The sequence below is a fragment of the Notamacropus eugenii genome, chromosome 1, assembly GCF_028372415.1.
Source record: "Notamacropus eugenii isolate mMacEug1 chromosome 1, mMacEug1.pri_v2, whole genome shotgun sequence".
Lineage (NCBI taxonomy): Eukaryota > Metazoa > Chordata > Mammalia > Diprotodontia > Macropodidae > Notamacropus > Notamacropus eugenii.
Genome location: NC_092872.1, coordinates 154,630,433 through 154,644,822, shown reverse-complemented (window position 1 = coordinate 154,644,822; position 14,390 = coordinate 154,630,433). Strand labels below are relative to the sequence as shown.

Below are 14,390 nucleotides of genomic sequence, written 5' to 3'. Positions count from 1 at the left end.
CCCACAAAATCTAGGATCTAGCATGTCGCAGAGATATGGAAATGTTCTCAATGCTGCTGGGTAATAAAGCAAGTAGCCATTTTTCTATAAAAATGACATTGGAATATCTACAGTCCAGCACTTATATCCTTCATTTCACTTTGCAGAAAGATTAAAACATCACAACAAAATGAAGTCAAAACAGATGCCAGGCAGCTGTTCTTGAGGCAGTCCCATGAGAAACAGTAATTAGTCTTCATGAGCTTCTCAGTAAATTATGTAAGCAGGACCTGTAGACACTCGGTTCAAATGCTTGCTGTGCCAAAGTCAGTGAGCCTTGTTAAAAAATGTTGATACATTTAGAAACCTTGGACTCTTCCAAACAGCCCACATTCTAACTGTAATTGTACATACTTTTGGCACAAAAAAGATTGATGGATTCTGTAGCTACTTTCTATCTAAATAATTAGCTACTAAAAAATATAGAGCAGCAGAAAAATATTAATGTAAATGTTAGCTTTGACTTTTTAAGATGAGACATGAATTTATCTTTTAGTTTTTTCAGACTCTTCTTTACAATAGGCCATGTCTAAGTTATTACTTTTGAGGCTTTCTACTACAGCATGAATGATATACCCGACATAGCTGTACTGGACAAGCATTCACCCTAATAGTCTTAGATTAATAACCAAAGCCCCTGACATTTTTTTCCATCAGCCTCTACAGGCAATGACTCCAGTCTGTTCTCAGTTTGCTATTCGTAACACTGATTTCCTCCTCTGAAAAGGAATTATGCCACATGACCTGCAGTGTGCAGGTAGTTTCCAGTATACTCCTGGGTTGTATTCTAAATGTTCACTTGTAAGTTGGTTATTTGGAACTTGGAAGGCATTTTTCCAAAGAAATAATGTTATACCTTATAATAATAGTGATAGCTAATATTTATGTAGGACCTATTATATGCCAGATACTGTGCCAAGAGCTTTACAAATATCTCATTTGATCCTCACAAAAACCCTGGAAAGTAAGTGTTATTATCCTCAATTTACAGATGAGGATACTGAGGAAAACAGAAGTTAAAGTGACTTGTCCAGGGTCACACAGGTAGTAAGTTTCTGAGTCCAAATTTGAACTCAGGTCTTCCTGACTCCAAGCCTAGAACTCTATTTCCTGTGCTACCTGATGGCTATGTTCTCAGGCTATAAAGTCCACAAAAATCTACTTAAACCCAAATTTACATACATTACCATTATTTGCTTATGGTGGTGTAGAATACAAAAATGGTTATTAGGGATAGGAGAATTCATTGAGAGTTTCATTTGGGGATATCAGGAACACATAGGCATCCACCCCATACTGTTAGAATAGCTCTGTATTACTTGGTAGTGACTTTAATGGGCAGAAACAGTAGCTCTAGCAGCATTGAGAGGTAGGGGCTTCAAAGAGTTTGCGGATAAGATGTTGTAGGAGCCACAGGTTTCCTCTTATTCTTGTAGCCATGGTAAATACGTAACTGTCCCAGCAGGCTATCAAGTTACCTCTTTTTATTTTTCCACAACAATTACTTATTTCTTTTTGTTGTTGCATATTCTTTGCTTGGCTTGCAGATTCTAAACAGTCTTCTTAAGGTTTTCTAGTATCTTTTTACTGTTTGTAAACAAAATGAAAATGCCAGGCTTTCTGTCAGCTTCTTTTTATGGGCTGCTTCCTAACTTCTCTTATTTTGTATTTTTATTTAGAGGGCCTAGGGAATAGGAATTAGTGGTGCTGACAGGTAAGGAGAAGGATTAAAGAAGTTCCTGGCTTTCTTTTTTCCCCAAACCCCTTAACACTATCAGTTTTGCTAATGCAAACCCTACTTTGATCATGGTCATCCTGAATCTGTTCTAGGGTGAAGTGTGAAGTAAGGATAAAATGAGGTTTGGCAGGATTGTAGTTTAGTAGTTAATAAGGGAAACGGGACCGAGGGGAAGGACATCCCAAGCTTGAGTAATGTAGGAGTAAAGAGTCGCCATGTCTATGTGCCATTTTGGGAAGCTTTTGTTTATAAATGATATCTAAAAGTAAATGATAAACACGTACACATAAAACTATGCATGTCATACATGTGACATCATGTGTGTAATTAGTTAATAAAACATATCCTAATGATATTTTGATAACTATTGGAGGGTTTTCACTATTACCTTGAGGTAGGAGTTTTTGTCAATAAGAAGCAATGGAAGAAAGAGATAGAGGTTAGATGAGATAAAGAAAATGGAATCAAAGAACTTAAGAGTGGGAAAGAGCATTAGAAGTCATCTAGTCAGATATTATCCCATAGCATACTTTTCCATCTTATATCATATGGTCTTTAGTCTGTGCTTCAATATCTTTAGTGATGAGAAGATTAATATTCAGGAAAATGATAAATGTTGAAGATGTGGGAGAGTTGGAACACTAATTCATTGCTGGTGCATCTGTGAGCTGCTCCAATCATTCTGGAGAGCAGTTTGGAACTATGCCCAAAGGGCTACACAAATGTGCATACCCTCTGACCCAGCAATATCACTTTGTTTCCCAAAGAGATCATAAAAATGGGAAAAGGTGCCACATGTACAAAAATATTTATAGCAGCTCTTTTTGAGGTGGCCAAGAACTGGAAATTGAGGTAATGCCCATCAATTGGGGAATGGCTGAACAAGTTGTGGTATATGAAATGTAATGGAATACTATTGCACCATAAGAAATGACAAACAGTTGGACTTCAGAAAAACCTGGAAAGACTTATATGAATTGATGCTGAGTGAAATGAGCAGAACCAGGAAAACATTATACATAGTAACAGCCACAGAGTGTGAGAACTCTTTCTGAGAGACTAAGCCCTTCACAGCAATGCAAGGATCTAAAACATCCACAAAGGACTCTTGAGGCAAAATGCCATCCACATCCAGAGAAAGAACTATAGAATCAGAATGCAGAATGAAGCAGACTCTTTTATCTTGCGTTATGTTTTGTTTTCTCATGGTTTCTCCCATACATTTTAATTCTTCTATGCAACATGACTAATGTGAAAATGTGTTTAATAAGAATGTATGTGTAGAGCCCATAAAAGATTGCATGTTGTCTAGGGGAGGGAGATGAGAGGGACGAGGAGAAAATTTTAGACTTATTGAAGTGATTGTTGAAAACTGAAAACAAATAAATTAATTAAATTTTTAAAAAAGTGATGCCAATAAATGATGCCTGGAATTGACATGGAGACTTTACACCAAAGACTTCTTTCTATTATTTTATGCATATTTTATATTTAGGTACTTGTATACATGTTTTATTTCTTCTACCTCTCTGCCCCCCTCGTGAATATAAGCTTCTTGAGGACAGGGACTGTTTCATGTTTGTTTATTTCCAGTGCTTAGCAATAGAGCTTAATGTTGCAGAATTGAATCTCAAAGGATTTTCACAGCAGTCAAGCACTAAATATTTGTTAGGTACCTACTATGTGCCAGGCACTGAGCTAAGTTATGAGAATATTACAAAAGAAAGAAATCAGCTTTTGTTCTCAAGAAGTTTGCAGTCTATTAGGAGAGGAACCATATAAACATATGAATCCATACACAAAAAATAAAATGAATAGAAGGTAATTTTCTGATTGAGGTACTAGAAAGTGGTGTTTGAACAGAGTTCTGAAGAAAAGCAGGGATTTGAAAAAGAGAATATGAGACAGGATTGCATTCCAGGCACAAGGGATGCCTTATGCAAAGGAACAGAGATGGGAAGTAGAATAACATACGTGAACAAATGTAAGAAGGCCATGGAGGTGAGTAATGTATAACAAAGATGGAAATGTAGATTGGGATATTAAAAGACAAATAGGAGATGAGGGAGAGAAAGGAGATTCTTATTAATGAAAAAAATAAACACTTAAAATAGAGAGGTTGTGGGGGTTGTGGTGGTACGGTAGATATGGAATTTTACATGTACTTTCAGATGAGTTTACTATACAGTGTTTTACTTTGTTACGGGGAGCTCTCCTATAAGGGGGATAATATAGAAATCTTTGTAATGTAAAAACAAAGATTTATGTAACGTAATATAAATGTAATTGTGACATAAATGTAAATGTAATCATAATGAAAAAACAAAGAACCAATAAAAACACGTTAATAAAACTTTTTTAAAAAAGTAAAATAAAGCGATTTTATTTGATCTTAGACTTAATGGGGAGCCACTGGAACTGATCCAACAAGGAAGGCACACAATTAGAACTAGATATAAGTAATATCGGTTTGGTAGTTATGTGGAGGATATATTGGAAGGGTAAGTAACTTACTGGAGAGAGACCAAATAGGAGGCTATTGCAATAGCGTCAGAGAAAGGAGCTAGGTCCAAGCAAGTTGTGATTTGCCCAAGGTCATGCATGTAGCAATCATCAGGTGAGATTATGAACCAAGGTCCTCCTATTCCAGAAGCATTACTCTTCCCACAATACTGCCTTTATTATGTGTTACTGGAATCAAAGAAGACCATGTTGAGAGAGTGAGTTCAACTTACTATCACTAGGCTGGAAAAAAGCCTTCAAAAGTATGTGGCCTACTGGCAGGAAGTCATTATATCCTATTGTGTTTGTATAAAAAAAAGGATGGGGAATTGTGTGTAAACTTAATAACAACCTGTTTAGGTAGTAGCCTTTATTTTTGAATTTTCAGCTGTCGTTTAGTCAGGTATGGTAGTATCTACAATCCCTACTAATACCTATAATCCCTACTTAAAAAGAAATAGGCTTGGAGGTCACTTGACCTTTGGAGTTCTGAGATATTGAGGACTAAGCCTATTGGATGTCCACACTACCTCTGGCACTAATGTGGTGAGTCCCCAGGAGCAGGGGTCACCAGGATACTTAAGGAAGGATGAACAACCCCAGTCAAAAATGAAGTAAGTCAAAGCTTCTGTGCTGATCAGCAATGGGAATGGTCTCGTGAATGACCATTATACTTCCAGCCTTGATGATATAGGGAGACCAGGTTAACAAAACAAATAAGTAAATAAAAAATTGATATCTAGCTCATTCTAGACGCACTGGCCCAGTTGAAGGAAAGAGCAAAGCAGGTAATTCCAAAAACTAGATCAGCTGCAATGCTTTGAAAAGAAATGTTGGGATTAAAACCAAGAATCACCTACCCAGCAAAACTGAGTATAATACTTCAAGGGAAAAATTGGTCATTCAATGAGATAGAGGAATTTCAAGCATTCTTGATGAAAAGGCCAGAACTGAAGAGAAAATTTGACTTTCAAAGAGAAGAATCAAGAAAGGCATGAAAAGGTAAACAGGAAAGAGAAATCATAAAGGACTTTCTAAAGCTGAACTGTTTACACTCCTACGTGGATAGATAATATTTGTAACTCTTGAGATTTTTCTCAGTATTTGGGTAGGTGAAGGGATTACACACACACACACACACACACACACACACACACACACACACACACACACACACACGTAGACAGAGAGCACAGGTTGAGTTGAATCAGAAGGGATGATATCTATAAAAAAAATAAAATTTGAGAGAGGAGTATATTGGGAAGAGAAAGGGAGAAATGGAATGGGGCAGGCTATCACTCATAAAAGAGATAAGAAAAATCTTTTTCAATGGAAGAGAAAAGGGAGGAGGCAAGAGGGGAAAAGTGAAGGTTACTCTCTTCACGTATGGCTTAAGGAGGGAATAACATGCTCATGCAATTTGGTATGAAAATCTGTCTTACACTACAGGAAAGTAGGGGAGGAAGGGACAAGTGGGGTGAGGGGGATGATAGAAGGGAGGGCAAATGGGGGAAGGGAGTAACTAGAAGTAAACATTTGGGAAGGGACAAGGTCAAATGAGAGAATGGAATAAAGGGGGGACAGGGTAGGATGGAGGGAAATATAGTTAGTCTTACACAACATGACTATTATGGAAGTCTTTTGCAAAACACATATATAGCCTGTATTGAATTGCTTCCTTCTCAGTGGGGATGGGTGGAGAGGGAGAAAGGGAGAGAAGTTGGAATTCAAAGTATTAGAAACGAATGTTGAGAATTGTTATTGCATAAACTGGGAAATAAGAAATACAAGTAATGGGGTATAGAAATCTATCTTGCCCTACAAGAAAAGAGAGAAGATGGGGATAAGGAAAGGGTGGAGTGTGATAGAAAGGAGGGCACATTGAGAGAAGGGGTAATCAGAATGCAAAGTATTATGGGGTGGGGGGAGGGGAGAGATGGGGAGAAAAATTGGAACTCAAAATTTTGTGGAAATGAATGTCATAATCTAAAAATAAATAAATAAAAAATGTTGGGGGAGTTTAGTCCTTACTCTTGGAATCTCTGAACTGTTTGCACTGTTTGGAATTTTTGGCTGTTACTCTGAAGATTCAATTTGACTCTGAATTTTATAGCTAAAAGCCAACTATAGTGAAATATGCTTATGTCAAGGATACCATGTCTACTGAAAGGGTATCAGCCTTAAAAAGCTGAATTTTCTTAGCACATATTTTAGCAGCCAAACTATGGAGCCACTTTTCTGTGGCATGGCAGTTTCCTTTAAGCAGCCTGCATTGCCATATAATCCCATTCACACAGTTTTGAAGGCTTTAGTTTCAATATATACACACATATATTCATGTTCTACAAATAAATTTTTATCATATATTTACAGTTATTGGATTAAACTAAATTCAATGATGGTAAGTAACAGGGGATCTGAGGCATAAGTGATTAGTATTTAATAAGCAGTCTCTGAATTCACTGGATGGAATAACCTGATTCCCTCTTTCCTCCACCCTAACTTCCCTTCTTCCCCTGTCACACTCTATCACATTACACTCCTCATAGCTGTAGTTTGTATCAATACAAGTTCTGGGTAAAAATAATCAGGTGAATCTTGATTTTGCTAACAGGTTATGCCACACCCAGTCACTAAGAGTTTTGGGGGAAAAAATAAAAACTTAGGCATCAAAAAGAATAATACAGCTGCTGATGTCGAATGTTAAAATCCAAGAGTAACATTCCTGTCTGATTGCCTTTATAAACAGCACTCAGTAATTTTCCAGTACAGTAGTCCTCTTGCTAACAGGCTTGCCAGCTCTCTCACTCATGCCCAGATTTATGCTACTTTGGTTTTTTTTTTTAGTGATTATCTGTTTGACAACCTTAGCTTGTTAGTCTTACATCTGTTATGAGATCAAGTAAATAAATAAAATGATTTAAAATTTGTAAAGTGCTTTGTAAACTTTTAAAGTTCTATATAAATGCTAGCTAATATTATTATCAACCTCTCTGCAAAATGTTTTTTTTTTTTATATCCCATAGTGTTTTTCTTCCTGAAATACAAAATCTAGCTTGCTTTGGATGCTGACAATTTCTAAATAATCCCCGTTACCATTTCTGTCGATGTAGTATGGTTAAGTTGGAAAAGCCCTGACCTGGGTCCAGGGAGGGATGTGGGGGAAGGGAAAGCAGCAGTCTTATTTCCAGCTATCCTATTTGCATATGAAGAGATGTTGGGTGGATATATTTATCACCTGGTCTCACCTTTTAGTTCTTGTATAAGATGAACAAAAACCTCAACCTTAATAGCTACTTATTAGCTATTTACTTAAATTTAGTGGACTATGCGAGTATTGTGGTTATCAGGAATGCATTTTGAGTTGATTTTCCATTAGTTGAGTCATCCTGAGCAGAGAGGCTTTATTGCCTAGTGGCTTTTGTGATCTGTATTTGCATGTGGAAAAGGGCTAGCCAGAATGAAAGGCTCAGTCTGTGGTCACGGAGCAGTTTTTCTCAGTGCAAAGCTAATTGGCCATGCTAAGGTTGAACCTGCAACCTTGGCCTCATTAGCACCATGCTCTAACCCATGAAGCTAAGCAGTCACAGATGTGAGGGTTAAACATGATATAATGGATGTCACATTTTGGCTTGGGATGAAGGGAGCTATGTTAAACATCATTATTAGCATCAGAACTTGTATTAGGGGGTTAGTTGAACAAGCACAAGGATAGGTCTCATTTGGAAACCTTTTTCTTTGATATTTTCAGCAGGCAGTGCTGGTTTCTAAGTATACCATTCTCCACAGTGCTGATTCTAGGGAAATATATATAATAAGACTTTTCCTTCATCCTAATTTTCCCTCTATGTAGCCCTCCTTTCTCAATGGTGTAATATTTCCATCCACATATGCCCACTATCTTCATGCTTTCTTTACCTTCTTCTCTTATCTGGAAGGCTGGATTTAAGAAAAGGTTGCTTTGCCTTTTTTCTTTTCTTTGTATTTATTTATTTGGATGAGGGAGATCTGGGCATGTCTGTAATCAGTAGGATATGAGGCAGTGACTATGGAGATACTGAAAGTGAATGATAAAGAGGGAATGAAAGCAGGAAAGGATATGTCAAGAAGGAAGGAAAAGAAAGGAGTTGGTGTTGACCAGGACAGGTGCCAACTCTTCTTCTGAGATTAGGGTAAAGAGAGAAAGATTAAAGCACAACGTGGAGGGATTATGAGATATGGAGCACAGTAAGGGAGGAACCCATGGCATAGGATGTCCGTTTTCTTATTCTTAATATTCTACCAGTATATGACTGAGATAGGTCATCTTAGCAAAAGCTTTTCCCAGGAAAGGATCTGACAAAAAAGGAAAGCATCTGATAAATCCACTCATGCGAAGATGTAAATTACTGGTATGGCTAAATCCTGTTAATAGAAAACTAATTGTACTAGGTGTGAGGAGACTTGGATTTAAATCCAGAAATTTGCCCTTAGCTAGCAGTGTGACTGGACAATTCATTTCAGGCAGCTGCCTGGTGCCATAGTGCATAGAGAACTAGGTCTGGGAGTCAGGAAGACCTGAGTACAAATCCAGCCTCAGAAATTTCCTAGTTGTGTGTCCCTGGGCAAGTCACCTGTTTGCCTCAGTTTCCTCATCTGTAAAATGGGGGTAATATTAGCACCTCCCTCTCAGAGTTGTTGTGAAGATCAAATGAGATATTTGTGAAGTGCTTAACCCATTGCCTGCAACATAATAAGCACTACATAACAACAGCAGTAACAAACGTTGTTATTATTCCACTTCTCCTGGTCACAATTTCCTCATGTGAAAATCTGATTAGATAAGATTATCCCAGATCTCATCCAGTACTACCAGCTTGTGAATCTATTTATATGTTATGCATCTCAGGGACATCTGTATTTTCATAAAATTGTGGAATTTGAGATGTAGGTAAAAAAGGCATCTTTTCAGGTATGATGCCCTTGAATGACAAAATGTGTCAGGCAGCTGTCTACTTTATATGATATTAAGACTAGCTCTGCCTTTAGATAAAATTTAATACAATGCAACAAGCATTCATGATGTGCCCACTTTGTACAAAGCCCTGTGCCGAGTGCCAGAGAAGATACAAAGTTCGGGTAAGGTACATTCCCAAACACTGGAGCACTCCAAAGTTGCAGTTGGAAGGAGATGTGTGACTTGGTGAAATTTTAAATGATGACACCTGATTAGTTTCTCCTACTTATTTCAGTTCCTACATTTGGCAGTAATTGACTCTCCAAATAAGTGATTAAATGTTAGCCCAGCATCAGCATTATAAGGGAAAAGGAAAAAAAAAACAAAAGCCAGGCACAAGATTTATATGTATGTCCGAGAGATTTATAAGAGGATTGTCTTTTCAGCTGGCTGCAAATCAGAGGTGGGGTGGGTGTATCCAGTTCTGGGGGATGGTATAATGCTTCCTTAAAGGTGACTTGCAAACCTCTCTTTTTTATGCAGGAAAAATCTTGTTGCTGATGTGTTGGAAACGCTTCCTCCTTTCTTCAAGAGTTCAAGTATAATGATTGGTGGGGAGTAAAATGTTAATCTGCTATCTATATTCTCAGATATACACTTGTGGGATCTTTGAATGAGGGATTTATTTTTCGGTGGGCTTTGAGAGTCTAGGACTAAAATATTTCCCAATTTACTTATGTTTACTAATAGTGGGGATAAAATAGAAAATCTTGTCACTGATTCCAGTGGCTATGGGGCTGTTTGGACCTAGATGGACATTTATCTCTGATGTTACATTCCAGAAAGAGGGGGAAATCTTAGCTGGTTTCTGAGGTGTAAGCAATATGCCATTAAAATTGCCATAGGTATGTGAAATGAATATGGAGACCATGAATATGGAAATGAGCCTCAAGTGCTTGTTTGTGGTGTTTCCTTTCAGTATTCTATATAAAAATGCTAACTCAAATTCTATAGAAGAGTGGGATTAATGTTTAATACACAAGGGGAGAAAAGCCTTCACATAGTCTCGATATAAAATGTGTATTCCTGTATAGTCAATGTTGCAATGTTGCTTATATTTTTCAGTAAGGAAAGATAGTATTTGAAATTAAAATTCAAAGGGGAAACTATCTTCATACCTATAATACAAACCAGACACTATGAAATGAATTTTGGTGGTCATAGTTCAAGGGGCTCTGTGACAAGTTCTTGCCCTGATACAACTGACAGTCTCATGAGGGATATGACACCTATATAAATAACTATTATTGAAAAAAAGGACATAAATTCAGCAAGCAACAGTTTAAGTACCTACTTTGTGCACATCCTTGGAGATACAAACATAAAAGCAAAACATCCTTGACCCCAAGGCACTTAATTTGGTTTTTGCAGGGATACAATACGTATGTAGATTAATAATGCAAGATAATTTGTGGGGGATGAGGAAAGGGTTTATGAGCTGAACCTTAAAAGAAGCATATAATTCTAAAACACACAGATAAGGAAGGGGGGTACATTCCAGGCACAGAGACTGGAGATGGAATACCAAGTTCAAGGAGCATCCAGGAGGGTAGTTTGGCTGGAGAATAGAATACACGAAGAAGAGTGATATGCAATAACTCTGGAAAGGTAGATGAGAACCAGATCTTGGAGGGCTTTATAAAATGCCAGATTATGGAGGCTTTATCTTATCCTAGAGGCAATGGTATTCCACTAAAGATTTTTCTTTTAAACAGAGAAATGATCTGGTCAGGCTTGTGTTTTAGGAATATTAAAGCAATAACTGTGTGTGGGATGGATTGGAGAGAGGGAAAGGTGGGGAGACAAACTAGGAGGTTATTTTAACTGTTCAGGTGAAAGGTGATGAAGACTTGAACCAGGTTGTTGGGCTATTGAGTGGAGAAAAAGGAATGGATACAAAAGACAAAACAGAGGGGAGGTAAAATAGACAAGAACTGGCAAATAATCTGATATGAGGGGTGAAGGAGAGAGAAGAGTCAAGAATGAGTTTGAGGTGATGAATGAAAGTGACAAGAATGGTGATTGTTTCTTGATAAGAAATAGGGAAGTCTGATGGATGAATGGACTTGGGGAGGAAAAACAATAAAGAATTTTATTTTGGACATGTTGATTTTAAAATGCTGATGGGATATCCAGGTATATATACCCAACAGGCATTGGAAGATATAGTACTTGAATTCAAGTCAGTATATAACTTTGCAAATCACTTAACCTCAGTTTCCTCATTTGTAAAATGAGGGGACTGTACTAAATAATCTCAAGCTCTAAATATGACATTAAGGCTAGACATTTGGATTTGAGAATCATCTGGAAGGCAGGATTTCAGAAATGCTTTGCCTGTTTTTTGTTTTTTGTTTTTTAGCATGGGGGAGACCTAGGCATGTTTGTGATCAGCAGAGGAGAAGGCAATGTATATGGAGATATTGAAACTGAATGATAAAGAGAGAATGAAAGACAGGAAGGGATATGTCAAGGAGGAAGGAAAAGAAAGGTGTTGATGTTGACCAGGACAGATGCCAACTCTTCTTCTGAGATTGGGTAAAAGGAAAAAAGATTAGAAGACATGTGGAGGGATTATGAGATATGGAGTACAGTAAAGGAAGGAGCCTATGGCATAGGATGTCAGTTTTTTAATTTTCATTATTCTACCAGTGTTGTATGGCTGAGATAGGTGATAAAATAGTCTTAAAAGAACTGAAAATGAGTATTACACAGAGCAGATACGTGAGTGTGAGCTAGCTGCAACCTAAAAACACTGAGACACTTCAAAGAAAAACAGGAGTGAAAAATATCTCCATGGAGGAGTATCATAGTAATAGAAGATGAGTGGTCAGCTGCTGAGGGTGAGGGATGATGGGTGGATTGTTCTAGGAGTATTCCCACAGGTCAGGAGAAAGTGAGTAAGTAAAGTATTATCTGGTTGGGCATGCCTTTTGGTTACCTCATGGAAGGACACAGACAAAAAGTTCACACAGGATAGATGGGCATGAATGGGTTGAGGTTTGTCTCATTCGAAGGAACCTCCAAATTGATAAGATCACAGATACATTTCAGTATCTTCTTACTTAACTGTCTTAAGTCTCAATTTCTCCATTTGCAAAATGGAGATAATAATACCTGAACTTTTCCTCATTAAAGTAGTGAGGTCAGGGGAGAGAAAGAGAGAACAGAGGATGGTTTGGAATTTACCACTGCAGGGAGTGTGACAGATTCAAACATGGAAGAATAAAAGGATTTCCATGCTTATTTGTACAAATATGATACAAGTAATGTGTTATGTTAAAAGACAAGAATGTCTTTTAACTGGGAAGGTCAGAGAAGGTTTACTAGAAGAGATAGCATTTTAGTTGATGAGGAATTCAACAAGTCAAAGAATTCTAAATATAGGATAGTGTGTGCAAAGCAGAAAAACTGGATTGTTAGTTTAGGATAAGAAGCTCCATTTTGTATGAAGTCTCCATTTTACGACTAAGTAGTTGTTATGTAAGTTGCTTTTCTGTAATAATATAAGCACTTATGTATAGTTTAGCAATCATGTATGTCTTCCAAATTTTGTAAATAATTACAAATGGTGGATCCCCCCCCAATTTTTTTTGTTGGTAAACTACTGATACTTACAATAATGGCATTAGCTTTGATCAATAGTTTCCTTTCATCATAAACCAAAGTATTTGATTACCAATTAGAACTTAGAAATAATTTGTAAATACCCACAGGCAGAATCTTAAAACCTATAAGAAATCCCAATCATCAGCCTGTTGCTGGGTTCCAACTAGGACAGATTTCTCCTCAAGGTTCCCTTAGTTGGAAATGTGAGCATCCTGTGTTACTCAAGAATAGTGCTGATTGGAGACTTGCCAGAAGGCCACTTCTGAGGGAGATACACAACCTCCAGCTGTGCAGAAAGGGAACCTTGGCATGAGCACTGGTATAAGATATTGGGTTGCTGGTTTTTTCCTAGATCATTTGATACTTGTATTATTAAATAGTCAGTAAGGTTTGATTGTATGCACTGATGAGTATAAGTCTTATTAGTATACAATCATTCCAAAGAAGCAGCTTTTTTTCTGAAAGTTTTACTCATGTTCTCTGCCTCACAGCAGGGAACAGTACAGATTAAAGCAATATGAGATAAGACTGTAAAGGTGGGTTGGTATTTCATTTGTGGAGGGCCTTGAATGTCAGGCTACAAAACTGGAACTTTATTTATTAGGCACTAAGGAATGCTTGAAGTAGTTTGAGCAAAAGAATGACATGGCTATGGTCCTACAGTAGTGTAATGGATAGAATGGGGGGGAGGTGGATTGGGGGATGGTGGTGGTGAAACAGAACTGAAATGAGTAGTAAGAAGGCTCTTAGGAGTAGCCCAGGTGGAGAATGAGAACTTGTATTAGAGCTAAGTCAGGGAGGATGGAGAAAAGGAAGTCATGTGATGAATATTGTAGTGGTAGATTAGAGAGAGGGAGAAAACAGTAAAGGAGTAGGTACCTGGAGATCAGTTTCCCCTGGCAGGGGCAGAAAAGGTAACAAAAAGGAAAGGTTTAGGGCACTAATGAACATTTTTTAACCTGATTTATAAATCTACCCAAACCTAGCCCTAAAATCCCCATTTGTGCAAAAAAAAAAAAAAAACCCCACATGATCCATGGCATGACTAAGCCATAGCTTAGGTTCACATACTAGTTGTGTGACCCTGGACATAATCACTTTCTTTTGTTTGCCTCAGTTTCTCCAACTGTAAAATGGGGATAATATAAGCATTTACCTGCCAGGGTTGTGTATGAAGATTAAATGAGGTGACCTGGCACAGAAAAGTGCTTAACCAGTATTTGTTCCCTTTCTTCATCTTTCCTGAAACGGAGAAGGCATCCCTCCTTGGTGAAGCCCTCCAAGTCTGACTTTAATACAGGGTTTGGTCATGGTGAGCCTCCCATGTGAAAACTGTACTTGTGTTGGATTTAACACCATTCAAAAGAGTCTCTATGGGAATCCTAAGATCAAAGGTGTAATTGGCACTTGTGGTGCTTGGGGCAAGGAGAATGAAAAACACAGAGGATAAACAAAAGGAAAAGGTGTCTTCAAATCAACTTTATAATTAATGATGTGAAAATAATA

General features: G+C 37.6%; 1 protein-coding gene and 1 long non-coding RNA gene across 5 annotated transcripts in view; one reads left to right on the top strand and one right to left on the bottom strand.

Moving 5' to 3' along the window:
- Positions 1 to 14,390, bottom strand: part of ADAMTS17 (ADAM metallopeptidase with thrombospondin type 1 motif 17) — a 489,795-nt gene that overhangs the window by 68,011 nt on the left and 407,394 nt on the right. The window lies entirely within an intron of this gene.
- The window catches only part of LOC140509260 (uncharacterized), a 263,848-nt gene that overhangs the window by 195,811 nt on the left and 53,647 nt on the right, over positions 1 to 14,390 (top strand). The window contains exon 6 of one of the 3 annotated variants that reach the window (XR_011968630.1): positions 9,759 to 12,723. The exons of the other annotated variants lie outside the window; for them this stretch is intronic. This is a non-coding gene — a long non-coding RNA (uncharacterized lncRNA). Of the gene's footprint in view, positions 1 to 9,758; positions 12,724 to 14,390 lie in introns of those variants that run through there. 3 annotated transcript variants of the gene reach the window in all.